Genomic DNA, 15,343 nt, shown 5'->3' on the forward strand with positions numbered 1-15,343 from the left:
CCATCGTTTGCTCAATGTGACAATCTTTCGTTAAGTGTGGTCCACCGTATTGCTTACAACTGATTCGTATTGCGTGAATATCTTTAGTCATCTTTTCCATTCGTCTCTCGTAAGCATCTATTTTCCATTCGTCTCTGGTGCCACTCATGCGCGTTGTGATGACCCGTCCTAATCCATCTGGACGAAGTCATCAACATCTGGTCCCATTGCGAAGTACTGACCTAAATATGCCATGACTGACTCCATGTATTATGAGCAAATGCACAGCGGAATATTTCTTTCATACCTGAGAATAAACATGCTTTAAAGTGTCAACCAAAGGTTGGTGAGTTCATAAGTTTATCATAAAACAATAAAATTCATCATTTTGATAGACCACAAGATTTAAATGATGCATAGTACAAATGGGCCCGAATCCTATACCCACATGTAATGTATATGCGATATCTTTTAAATACAGTACACCTTTCTCGTGTACGCAATCCATTTTCATAAATCTTAGTAACCGTACACATATCTCGTGTACAAAATATCATACACATAACCTGTGTATAAAAATCATTCTCTCGATATATAACATTCACATCAACTGGTGGCAATTATCATGTCCACATAATTCAATGGTGACAATTATCATGTCCACATAATTCAATGGTGGCAATTATCATGTCCACATAATTCAATGGTGGCAATTATCATGTCCACATAATTCAATGGTAGCAATTATCATGTCCACATAATTCAATAATAATCCACAGAACTTCTGTCTGCATAATAATTCATTCGAGGAATGTTTTGCTTGTGTCTATCTCGTCAAACATTTATAAAAGCATTTCATGTATTCGCAGTTCAAAATATATTTCAAAAGTATTTAATAAAGCAGTTGTAAAAACAGCGCATGTATTCTCAGTCCGAAAAATGTAAAAAGTAAAAGGGAGCAAATGAAACTCACCTAATGTATTTTGTAGTAAAAATACATATGACGTCATTTAACAAATGTAGGGTTGACCTCAGATTCACGAACATATATCATGTCTATATATTAACACATTATAATATAAATCAATTAAGTTTATATATTTTGTTATGTATCAAGATTAATGTTCTTATATATAATTTTATTATTACTTATAATACATTATAATACCTACTTGATATTTAGTTAATGTTATATTAATAATATTAGTTAACACAAAATTTATGTAATATTTATATACCTTATGTAAAAATATATTTTTATATATATACATATGTTGTTTTGTAAAATAAATAATTGTAGTATTACTAGATTAAGGATAATGATAATAATAATAATAATAATAATAATAATAATAATAATAATAATAATAATAATAATAATAATAATAATAATAATAATAATAATAATAATAATAATAATAATAATAATAATAAGACTACCTTTCAAAGTAAGCTTTTAAAAAGAATTGCCATAGTCCGGACTCGAACTCAGGACCTCTCAATTAAACTGAAACACCCTTAACCATTTGAGCCATTTTGTCTTTCTATTCTTATTACTTGATTAATTATTTTTATCAGTTATCATTCTTGTTATTAAGCCTCTCGACCCAAATAGAAGCCCAACCATTAATTAGTCCATGTATCGTTTAAAGGAAGCCCAACGAAATTTTTAAAAATTCACGGCCCAACAGGCTTGAGTTTTTAAGAAAGTTTTTACTAAAAAAAAATATTGCACGCGCCTAGTTTCGATCCTCAGACCTCTCGATTATCTCACACCCTTCCAACCACTGATAATCTTATTGTTTTAATAAAATTTTAATAATAATAATAATAAATATAATAAATAATATTACTACCTTTAACTTAAAAAAACATATGTGTCGATGGTGATCAGTACACAAACAAAATAGAAGGTGGACATCTTTATCCAATCATCATCATCCTATCATCATGTACATCATCATCTTCCTCGTTATCATTTTCCTTGTTTTAACAGTAGAAAACCCGAAGCTACATTGATCGAAAAGGTGGTGGTTCAAGTGGTTCTCAAACACGATAAAGATGGTGGAAAGTTGTGATTCACGATGGCGGTGAATGTGGGTAATAGTTGCAGTGGTGGTCTCGAGTAATAACAATTCACGAGGGGTCTCATGATCAAGGTGATGGTGATTCAAGAGGGTGATGTGGTTCACGAAGAAGAGAACAAAGACATTAAATGGTGCTCGAATGATGACGTGAAAGATAGTGGTGGTCGTGTAAGTGGATGTTGAATGGTGGCGGGTAAATGAAGGTTTTGTTCAAGAAGGTGATGGTTAAAGATGTCAACGAGTGGTGGCGGTTGTAATTCAACAGGTGGTGAAGTGGTGATGGAATGAAAGTGGTTTGTTCTTGAACCGGAAGTAGAAACGTCTGAGCAGAAGCAAGTTCATGGGTGATGATATGGGTGGTGTATGGTGATAATTTCTCAAGGTGATAGCGGTAGCGATGGATGCTTGGTTTCCATAAGTATATGTATATCAATTATATATATACATAAATATAATTCTTGTTTAAAGTGAGTTTTGTTGAGTATTATAGAGACAAACATCGAGTACTTGTAATTGTTTTGATGATGGTTCATGAGTGGTGTTTCGTTGAATGTGATCTTTAAATAAGGCAGAAATAGAAACCAACTTGTAGTAGTAATGCACAAGTGTGATTTTTGTCTAATGTGTGTGTTTTGCTCCATATAAGCATATACTTATTATATGTAGTAGGTAGAAAGAGATAAATTACTTGTAAAATTCAAAAGTGATCATAAAGTAACACAGTACACAACATGATTATTTCAGTCTCGTGAAATCAATTTGTTGGTATCTACCGATGATAGTTTAAAGCGGATATTATATCGTGTCCATTGCTAAACAGTAAGAATATAAAAGTGTTCCTAAAAATCCCAAACTTTTAGGTTAAATATAATTAATTATTTCACTCAGTAACTGTTTGAAACCTGATCAAAAAGGTTCAATAATTATTTATTTTCTGTTCCAATTTATTTGTACGGAGTACGAATATTTAAACTTAAAAAGGTAAAAATACTTTTAACAAATCTAAAATCCTCGTAATCGATTTACCGTTCAACTTTTATTTCAATCCTTCGTGAACACGTACAATATCTATATTAAAACTAACAAAACATCAACCGAGTGTTACCGACGTTTACTAATTAAGCTCGAAATCAATCATTTTCCATTTACTCTCTCTCCAAATATAATCAGTTTTAAATAACAAGTTTTATCACATAAATATATATTATATATTTTTTAAATAAATAGATTTAATATTATTTTATATATTTACAAGTAGTATTTATATACATATTTATATACATATTTATATACATATATATATATATATATATATATATATATATATATATATACACACACATTTGTAATAATAGTTTTCATTATATCGCATATTATTTTACATATTTATTTCCAACAATTAACTCATATATTATTTCAATTAATATTTCAAATTATCACATATATATATATATATATATATATATATATATATATATATATATATATATATATATATATATATAAACATACATGTATCTATTTACAATTAGTTGTTCGTGAATCGTCGGGAATAGTCATAGGGTATTTTAATATATAAAAGAGTTCAAAATCATGAGACTTTAACAATACAGATTTCGCTTATTGTGTCGGATTTATAATGAGATTAAGTTTAAATTTGGTCGAAAATTTCCGGGTCGTCACAGTACCTACCCGTTAAAGAAATTTCGTCCCGAAATTTGAGCAAGGTGGTCATGGCTAACAATAAAAATGTTTTCATGACAAATATGAGTTGATAAATTGAGTTTTATCATCTTTGAGTAATATGGATAAAAATAATTCGATTATTCGAAGAGCACGAATGAAGCTATCACAAAAGATTGAAATGAGGAAAATAAGATTCACCTTAGCTTTTGACGTAGTCAGGGTTGAATTTAGAAAATAAGGTGCGTCTTAGCTTTTGAAGTTGTCTTGGTTGAATTCCGGAATTCAAGGGGTTTAAAGAAAATCTTCGAAATCAAAAAGATTTGATTCTTCGGTGAGTAAGGAATTTAAGATCTCTATAATTAAATACGGTGATCTACCTCAATTACATTGTCTGATATTTCCATTATAAATTAAGCACTTCCATTCCATTATTCTCACCATTTCTATACTTTCTTTCTTAGTTCATACATCCAAAAGATTGTGAAAATGCTTAATCCAGTTCTAATCCTTGTTCTTATTCTGACTATCGCAATGATCGTTCTTCTTTTCTAACTCCCACCTGAAGAATCTGTTTATTTCTACTATGCTCTAGGGATTATTGTATTTATAATCCTCCCGTGTCTTTATATTGCTATACGCACTGATATCCATAATTTGTAATTTCGGTGTTATTGTTGGGCTTTATATTTTCCCTTATATATCGGAGCTTCATGCTCTTGTTTTCTCTTCCCGACTTCTAGTAAAGCGAGTAATGGTTCAGAATTCATAAGTATGGAGTTTCGAATGATTATAGTATTCTAAGCAGAAAGGAATGTATTAGCACGATTTGATTTGTCAAATTATCAGAATCCCTGAGGATGGAACTATCAAGATTATATTTTCTTGATATGTTCAGAGGTTAAGTATAATGAAAGAGTTATGTAACATGGTTCATGATAAAGGTATGATCTGTGATCCTTTATTACGTTCTATTAGAAACTCAGCATGACTTACTGTAATATAATCACGTTGGCCGAACGTCATTATATTATACTAACCCATGCTTCAATTCCCAACACTTCTCCACAATTCATTCATAATTTATACTTAGATTTTACAGAAGTTTCCAATATAATGGAATACAGAAAACATGAAGAGGTAGATAATTTCGGACAAGAATACTTATGAAAATATCCTCAAAAATATCGATGATATTTATGGTAACATTTTGGAATTTCTAAGTTCGAAGGTTGATAAAGAAAGATTTTCCGCAAGATTTTAACATGAGTAAGGAGCAAGATATTCATTGAAGGTTTCATCGGATCCAGAATTACCTGGATTCTTTGAATATAGGGTTTGGTCCTTGTATTTGTCCTTAGTCTCCTTCATGGTTAGCTCAAACCATTTTTCAGTACCAAATTTTCTATCGAGCGTTCCAATATTCCATTCTTTATTATCAAACTTTTGGCCGTTTAGACCACCTACGATTTTGCTATTTCCTCTGCATTTAATGCTGCCATATCTGAATCATCGGTTATCAATCTGAGGTGGTTTCGAAAGAATTGTGTTTTTAGATGATTAAACGCTGATGGTAATATGGTGGAATATAAAAGATTTTCTGGTAACAATAAATGAGCACGCATATATATCAAGGTTATAATAAGGTTATTTTGAATGAAAAGTCAAAGTTGTCTTGCTGGAGCTGTGACAAAAATTGGCTATTTTGAAAAAGAACCGCAAAGTTATTTTCAGTAATAACAACACCAAAGGAGCTAGGACAGATACATGTTAAACATTTACTTAGGTTCCGAGTGTTTTCAGGTGCATAAATATATGCATCAATCTTTTCTTCCATAGAAGAAGTGCGGTTGGTTCATCCTTTCGATTGAGGTGTTTTTCAAGAATCATGAAAGGTTTGAACGCAGTTTGTAAACGTCAAGATACAAATAAGGTTTAAGATGAAATCAAGTGGCAAACTTGAAGAATTATTTAGTTTCATATGTTATAATCAATATTTTAATTTATTTTAATTGTCCAATGTTTTTAGTCCACAGTCGATAGTCCACAGTTGACAGTCCAATATATATTTTAATGTATAATATTTGAATTAATTAATACGTATCGTGACCCGTGTACATGTCTCAGACTCGATCACAACTCAAACTATATATATTATTGTAGAATCAACCTCAACCCTGTATAGCTAACTCCAACATTACTGCATATAGAGTGTCTATGGTTATTCCAAATAATATATATAAATGCGTCGATATGATATGTCAAAACCTTGTATACGTGTCCCGATATTTAAAATGCGTAAATAACAGTATTTAAATGACGATAAATAAAGTGCGTAAAGTAAATAACAGAAATTAAATGACGATAAATAAAATTGCGAGAATGTAAATTGCGATGAATAAAAGGTAATACGGAATTAACAGTTAGCTAGGAACAGTTAGCTAGGATTTTGTTAGCGTGGATTCTTAATAGTATTTCTCATAGTTAATTTGTTTGTTTCTGACAAATTTTATTTTGTCCAATGTTTTCTTCATTATGCCACTTGTTGGATTCTGGTAAATCAAAATCCAAATATGAAATTTGATGAAAATAGTTATTCTGCGGTGAACGGATTCGTATATCTGTGGATGTAGGTCGGATAGTAAATGACTGTTGAATCAGATTCAAAGAATGTACAGTATAACATGTTAATACGAAAGTTAAATATTTCCTCGGGTATTACCTACCCGTTAAAATATTTTCACCATTAACAGTTTGTACAAAAGAATTTTTAATTACAATCTTTATGAAAATATACTTAAATATATATTTTCTTCAGATATAATCATGGATTTAATGAGTTAATATGATATTAAACTCATTTGATTTACCGTTAGAACAAGAATATATAATCTCTAAAATATTAGAGATTACATAATTGTCATGCCGAACGAAGATAAATAATGTAGAATGTCATGTAGAATGATGATTATGCTCGAGGTACAGAATGAGATGTTGAGACATGGATTGTTGATGGTACTGTTGGTGCCATTGATGTTGTTGAAGCTGGTAAATTTTGCACCATATTCTCCAAATTGATTACTCGAGCGCGAAGCTCGATGACTTCTTCGATTACTCCGGGATGATTGTCGGTAAGAACGAGCGAATGAATAAGGTTTAGAATTTTAGATAGAATATAATCATGGCGTGGTATTCGGGAAATGAGGGTGAAAATGGTGTTTCAGACCGGTTCGCCGGTAAGTGCTTCAGATTCTCCGTCAAGAGGTAAATTCGGTTGGTGGAAAGGATCGCCTTCTTCGCGTCTACATTAATTAAATCGACTACGAACCCATCTCCAATTCATCCAGAATAGATGATGGCTAATTGGTTGATTCATTCCGGTTACACTGCTTTTGGAGCTCGAGTGGAAATCCATATCGGAATAGCTGTCGGAATAACTATCGGAATAGCTATCGAAATCTGAGGGACTCGAACTGGTTGAGGGATTCATCTCGTATGATTAGATGAAGGATTTTCAATAAGAAATAGATTATAGGATGTAGATTAGTACCCTGCAATACATAATTTACATATGCATATATAATACTAGAATCTCATAAGTTACGGAGGAATCTACGGAAACTATCAGGCAAAGGTAACAATAACATATACGCTAAGATATGAATTTATCTATACACTGTCTGTGGAATAGAGGCAGTAAGATGTGTCTAGACTAAGAATGATAAGCAAGTGATTCCCTAATAATGATAAGCAGGAAATTTTCGACACGAAATGATAAGCAAAACTTTTGACATGCAGACACGGTCAAAGTCCAGACTCACTAATGCATCTAAACAACTACTAGTTAGACACACTAATGCAAGACCTGGTTCATTAAGACCACCACTCTGATACCAACTGTGATGACCCGTCTTAATTCATCTGGACGAAGTCATCAACATCTGGTCCCATTGCGAGGTACTAACCTAAATATGCCATGAATGACTCCATGTATTATGAGCAAATGCACAGCGAAAGATTTCTTTCATACCTGAGAATAAACATGCTTTAAAGTGTCAACCAAAGGTTGGTGAGTTCATAAGTTTATCATAAAACAATAAAATTCATCATTTTGATAGACCACAAGATTTAAATGTTGCATAGTACAAATGGGCCCGAATCCTATACCCACCTGTAATGTACATGCGATATCTTTTAAATACAGTACACCTTTCTCGTGTACGCAATCCATTTTCATAAATTTTAGTAACCGTATACATATCTCATGTACAAAATATCATACACATAACCTGTGTATAAAAATCATTCTCTCGATATATAACATTCACATCAACTGGTGGCAATTATCATGTTCACATAATTCAATGGTGGCAATTATCATGTCCACATAATTCAATGATGGCAATTATCATGTCCACATAATTTAATGGTGGCAATTATCATGTCCACATAATTCAATAATAATCCGCAGAACTTCTGTCTGCATAATAATTCATTCGAGGAATGTTTTGCTTGTGTCTATCTCGTCAAACATTTATAAAAGCATTTCATGTATTCGCGATTCAAAATATATTTCAAAAGCATTTAATAAAGCAGTTGTAAAAACAGCGCATGCATTCTCAGTCCCAAAAATGTAAAGAGTAAAAGGGAGCAAATGAAATTCACCTAATGTATTTTGTAGTAAAAATACATATGACGTCATTTAACAAATGTAGGGTTGACCTCAAATTCACGAACCTATATCATGTATATATATTAACACATTATAATATAAATTAATTAAGTTTATATATTTTGTTATGTATCAAGATTAATGTTCTTATATATAATTTTATTATTACTTATAATACATTATAATACCTACTTGATATTTAGTTAATGTTATATTAATAATATTAGTTAACACAAAATTTATGTAATATTTATAAACCTTATGTAAAAATATATTTATATATATATATACATATGTTGTTTTGTAAAATAAATAATTGTAGTATTACTAGATTAAGGATAATGATAATAAATATGATAATGATAATAATAATAATAATAATAATAATAATAATAATAATAATAATAATAATAATAATAATAATAATAATAATAATAATAATAATAATAATAATAATAATAATAATAATAATAATAATAATAATAATAATAATAATAATAATAATAATAATAAGACTACCTTTCAAAGTAAGCTTTTAAAAAGAATTGCCATAGTGCGGACTCGAACTCAGGACCTCTCAATTAAACTGAAACACCCTGAACCATTTGAGCCATTTTGTCTTTCTATTCTTATTACTTGATTAATTCTTTTTATCATTTATCATTCTTGTTATTAAGCCTCTCGACCCAAATAGAAGCCCAACCATCAATTAGCCCATGTATCGTTTAAAGGAAGCCCAACGAAATTTTTAAAAATTCACGGCCCAACGGGCTTGAGATTTTAAGACAGTTTTTACTAAAAAAAATATTACACGCGCCTAGTTTCAATCCCCAGACCTCTCGATTATCTCACACCCTTCCAACCACTGAACTACTCATTTCATTTTTGAATTAAAGCCCTGTTTAATTGTTTTAACATATAGATTTATAAAGTTCACTTCAAAACCCATTTAAACCTTATGATTCATTAAATTGAATCTGTATTATGATCCTAACATTACCATTATCTAATCTATATTATTTTTATGATCTTAACACCTTTTTAAATTATAAACTTAATCCCTCTCTCCATAATCTTATTGTTTTAATAAAATTTTAATAATAATAATAATAATAATAATAATAAATATAATAAATAATATTACTACCTGTAACTTAAAAAAACATATGTGTCGATGGTGATCAGTACACAAACAAAATAGAAGGTGGACATCTTTATCCAATCATCATCATCATAAGTCATCATCATCATCCTATCATCATGTACATCATCATCTTCCTCGTTATCATTTTCCTTATTTTAACAGTAGAAAACCTGAAGCTACAGTGATCGAAAAGGTGGTGGTTCGAGTGGTTCTCAAACACGATAAAGATGGTGGAAAGTTATGATTCACGATGGCGGTGAAGGTGGGTAATAGTTGCAGCGGTGGTCTCGAGTAATAACAATTCACGAGGGGTCTCATGATCAAGGTGATGGTGATTCAAAAGGGTGATGTGGTTCATGAAGAAGAGAACAAAGACATTAAATGGTGCTCGAATGATGACGTGAAAGATGGTGGTGGTCGTGTAAGTGGATGTTGAATGGTGGCAGGTAAATGAAGGTTTTGTTCAAGAAGGTGATGGTTAAAGATGTCAACGAGTGGTGGCGGTTGTAATTCAACAGGTGGTGAAGTGGTGATGGAATGAAAGTGGTTTGTTCTTGAACCGGAAGTAGAAACGTCTGAGCAGAAGCAAGTTCGTGGGTGATGATATGGGTGGTGTATGGTGATAATTTCTCAAGGTGATAGCGGTAGCGATGGATGCTTGGTTTCCATAAGTATATGTATATCAATTATATATATACATAAATATAATTCTTGTTTAAAGTGAGTTTTGTTGAGTATTATAGAGACAAACATCGAGTACTTGTAATTGTTTTGATGATGGTTCATGAGTGGTGTTTCATTGAATGTGATCTTTAAATAAGGCAGAAATAGAAACCAACATGTAGTAGTAATGCACAAGTGTGATTTTTGTCTAATGTGTGTGTTTTGCCCCATATAAGCATATGCTTATAATATGTAGTAGGTAGAAAGAGATAAATTACTTGTAAAATTCAAAAGTGATCATAAAGTAACACAGTACACAGCATGATTATTTCAGTCTCGTGAAATCAATTTGTTGGTATCTACCGACGACAGTTTAAAGCGGATATTATATCGTGTCCATTGCTAAACGGTAAGAATATAAAAGTTTTCCTAAAAATCCCAAACTTTTAGGTTAAATATAATTAATTATTTCACTCATTAACTGTTTGAAACCTGATTAAAAAGGTTTAATAATTATTTATTTTCTGTTCCAATTTATTTGTACGGATGACGAATATTTAAACTTAAAAAGGTAAAAATACTTTTAACAAATCTAAAATCCTCGTAATCGATTTACCGTTCAACTTTTATTTCAATCCTTCGTGAACACGTACAATATCTATATTAAAACTAACAAAACATCAACCGAGTGTTACCGACATTTACTAATTAAGCTCGAAATCAATCATTTTCCATTTACTCTCTCTCCAAATATAATCAGTTTTAAATAACAAGTTTTATCACATAAATATATATTATATATTTTTTAAACAAATAGATTTAATATTATTTTATATATTTACAAGTAGTATTTATATACATATTTATATACATATATACATACATATATACATATATATATATATATATATATATATATATATATATATATATATATATATATATATATATATATATATATATACATACATTTTTAATAATAGTTTTCATTATATCGCCTATTATTTTACATATTTATTTCTAATAATTAACTCATATATTATTTCAATTAATATTTCAAATTATCACATATATATATATATATATATATATATATATATATATATATATATATATATATATATATAAACATACATGTATCTATTTACAATTAGTTGTTCGTGAATCATCGGGAATAGTCACAGGGTATTTTAATATATAAAAGAGTTCAAAATCATGAGACTTTAACAATACAGACTTTGCTTATTGTGTCGGATTTATAATGAGATAAATTTAAATTTGGTCGGAAATTTCCGGGTCGTCACACGAGTGGGAGGCTATGTTATCAATAATTTTATGAGCTTCGGTTGCGGTTTTCTTCATAATGGAACCACCAGCTGTTATGTCGATGTCTTTTCGTGTAGTAACGTCGACACTTTGGTAGAATATTTGTACTATTTGATAAGTGTCTAAACCATGTTGAGGACATCCTCTCAACAACTTTCTGAATCTTGTCCATGCCTCATATACAGTTTCATTTGGCTTTTGTGTGAACGTAACTATTTCTCCTTGAAGTCTCACGACTTTAGATGCCGGAAAGAATTGTTTAAGAAATTTTTCAACTAAGACATCCCATGTATCAATCGTCCCTTCAGGTAACGATTCTAACCAATCTTTGGCTTCTCCCTTTAAAGTCCAGGGAAATAACATGAGATAGATATGTTCATCCTCAACTTCTCTGATTTTGAATAGAGTACAGATCCTATTAAAGGTTCGAAGATGTTCGTTTGGATCTTCTTTTGGCATACACTATATTGGCATTGATTAGTTACCATGTGTAGGATTTGTCCTTTGATTTCATAATCTGGCACATTAATGTCTGGTTTAATAATGGCGTGACCTTGGCCCGTGCGTGTGGCTCTCATTCGGTCTTCCATACTTAGAGGTTCTGTTACTTCCATAATTGAATTTGTTGAATCTGAATCACTAGAGGATTCTGATTTAATGGTTTCTTCTTTGACAATCTCTGGATGAGTAATTTGTGGTTCAGGAGGAATGATTAGTGGTTCAGGATCTCTGAATTGTCCCTGAATATCCTCCGGATTCTCAATTGTGAGATTGAGTTCAAAAAATGGATTATCAGGATTTTGAGTTGGAGTACTTGGATTACTAGATGATGATTCTAAAGAAAAATCAACGGCGACAATATTGGCTAGATGTCTTGATCGAGTTACAGGTGGTGAACGTATGAAAGGTGGTGAACGTTTTGCTCGGTGCATTCACTGAATATCCTATTAGTTATAAAAGATAAAAATTATATAAGTTATCAAATTAATAGACTTTTCTGATTTTGCCCACGTTTCGAATAGCCAATAGATGCAGCAGGTAGCCATGACCCTTTAAATCGGAAGCCCATAACTTGACACTAACAAATTCAACTATTACTACGAACCAGAAAATTTTGGATGTCTATCAATTTAACCGCTTAAAATAATTTTTCGTTTTGAAATTTTAGAGAAGAAATAGAAAATTCTATGTCCTAAAAACTAGAGCGTCGAGAAATAAGAAAGAAAAAGAGCGCGTCGAAAAACGTCGAAAAATAAAAGGTCGAAAAATTAAGCGTCGAAAAATAATAAAATGTAGCGTCGAAAATTAAAAGTCTAAAAACTAAGAATTAAAAGTTGCGTCTAAAGGTATTAAAGCTTAAAAGGAATTCTATATCCAAAACGGCAATAACTTAAAAGGCACTAAAATCTATAAAATATTAAGGCGATAAGCGACGTCGTAAAATTCTAAAGCACCTAAATCTTAGTCTAAAGAAAAAGCACTTAAGGAATTTTACGGCAAAGCCTAAAACTCTAGAAATAAAAAATAACTACGGTAAATACTAAATTTAAAACTAAGTACGAACGATAAATATACAAATTATAAATTAAACGATTAAAAAGATACGAAATATAAAAATAAAACTAAAGTTATAAAAATACAATTTTTTATAAAAATATTATTTTTATATTATTATTTTATAAAAGTATTAATTTTTTAAATAATAAAACTAATTGAAACTTAAAAATACAAAATAAAATAAACTGAAACTTAATTATTAAATAACTACACCCTAATTATGGTTTAATAATAATAATAATTAATAATACTCCGTAATTAATGATGTACTATGATCAGACCTGACGTGTCAGGTTACCTCATGCGATCGCATGAGGATTCTTTGTTAATTCCACGCGATCGCATGACCCTCGGATCCAGTTCAGATGTTGGGCTGCTACAGTGTAGTGGCCTGATTACTTTTTAATTTTTATTTTTATTTTTCTGTTTTTAATTTATTTATATAAAATAAATAAAAACTTAATTTTTAAAAACTAAAATAGAAATAGAAAAACTTTATAATTTTATATATTTTTAACAAACTCTTAAAAATATATATATTTCGTTTTTTTAATATTTAAAACGTATTTTTACAAAAAGAAATTAAAACTTAATAAAAAAAATTTTTATATAGCGTTTCGCTTTCGGCGTTGTTGAAGCTCCCCGGCAGCGGCGCCAAAAACTTGATGTTATGCGAGGCGTATACGAAATAGTTATAATTTTACTGTGAAATACTATTAAATACGATACAATTTTACACAAGTTATTTATTTATTTATAGAGTGAATATACCTAAACCTTGCTACAACACTTATAGGCAGTGTACCTAATCATAGAGTAGTGTAGTTTTTAGTAAGTCCGGTTCGTTCCACAGGGAGCTAGTGATACGTACTATATTTTTAACAACTATATTTATATAATATATATATATTCGTATTATAGTAGTATTATTATTATTATTATTATAAAAAGGGGGTTTTACCGTTTAATGACCGGTTTATCGATTTTAAATAAAGCGTAAAGATAAATGACGATAATTAAAGTGCGTAAAAAAATAACAATGACGATATATAAAATTGCGAATAATAAAATGACAGTAATTAAAAGTACGATGAGAAATATGATAAAAGAATTATGCTTATTTAAACTTCCGTAATCATGATGTTGTCGTTTTGATTTTAATTTATTTCTCTGGGTTAATTGTCCTTTATTCTGGTTTATTTGATACCTATCTGGTTTTTGTCCATAATAGTCCATCGGTCATAATTATAAAATGCTCGTCAAATTAACCTTATTCCCGAAATATTCCAACTAATTAGGGATTCGAACTGTAACAAGGTTTTAACACTTTGTTAATAATTACACCAGGTTATCGACTGAGTGTAATTCAAGGTTTTAATACTTTGTTAACAATTACACCAATTATCCTTGTATGTAATCCACCCCTGTTTTAATGAGATATGAATATTAATTTACCCATTTGATCAGAATGAATAATCAATTACCCAACCCGAATAATTAATTAAATGATCGTAAAAGATGTTGTATAAACGTCACTAAATAGAACATACATAATCATTTTAATAATTATTAGATTAACTAATTTGAAGATAGGTTCGACAGATTCTAATGAGTTGTCATTCGATTAGACAATACCCCTATCTATTAATAGTCAATAGTCCAATGTCCACAAGTGTCGGTCTTTTGTCCAAACCTTAATTATGGTACAAAATTCAATAACCCAATCTTAATTTTTAGTCCAACATCACGATTACTTTGGCTTAAATAAGCATAATAATAACTTAGTTACAAGACATTAATTAAAAAGGAAGAACATAGCTTACAGTGGTGATTAATCGCGTAGCGTTATACGGACAGAGTTCCGTCTTATAAAACCTTAAAACATTTCTTACAATAACCCAATTATTATTAAACTTAAATTAAACTATAAATTATAAATATATAATTATGATTACAGAGGAAGAAGAAGAAAAAGGTGTATATTACTCGTCAATTCGCTGGCCTTTTATAGATGTGAGCTGATTTTGGGATCCATGCGATCGCATGGGTTCCCTTTGTTATTTCCATGCGATTGCATGGACAGGCTGACCAGCATACATTACTTTGTTTTCTAGTTTTGCCGACGTTTTATTATATATAATATAATATATATATATATATATATATATATATATATAATTTTAAGAATTATTTATATATTATATTATATTTATGTGCATAGTTGACTTGTCA

At 30.1% G+C, this 15,343-nt stretch overlaps 1 non-coding gene across 1 annotated transcript; it reads left to right on the forward strand.

Annotated features, from left to right (window-relative positions):
* The first annotated feature begins 11,678 nt into the window (after positions 1-11,678).
* LOC139886913 (small nucleolar RNA R71) lies at positions 11,679-11,785 on the forward strand. Its single transcript, XR_011772773.1, has one exon. It is a non-coding gene; the product is annotated as a small nucleolar RNA R71 (small nucleolar RNA).
* The last annotated feature ends 3,558 nt before the right edge of the window (positions 11,786-15,343 follow it).

Source organism: Rutidosis leptorrhynchoides, chromosome 1 (assembly GCF_046630445.1).
Source record: "Rutidosis leptorrhynchoides isolate AG116_Rl617_1_P2 chromosome 1, CSIRO_AGI_Rlap_v1, whole genome shotgun sequence".
NCBI lineage: Eukaryota > Viridiplantae > Streptophyta > Magnoliopsida > Asterales > Asteraceae > Rutidosis > Rutidosis leptorrhynchoides.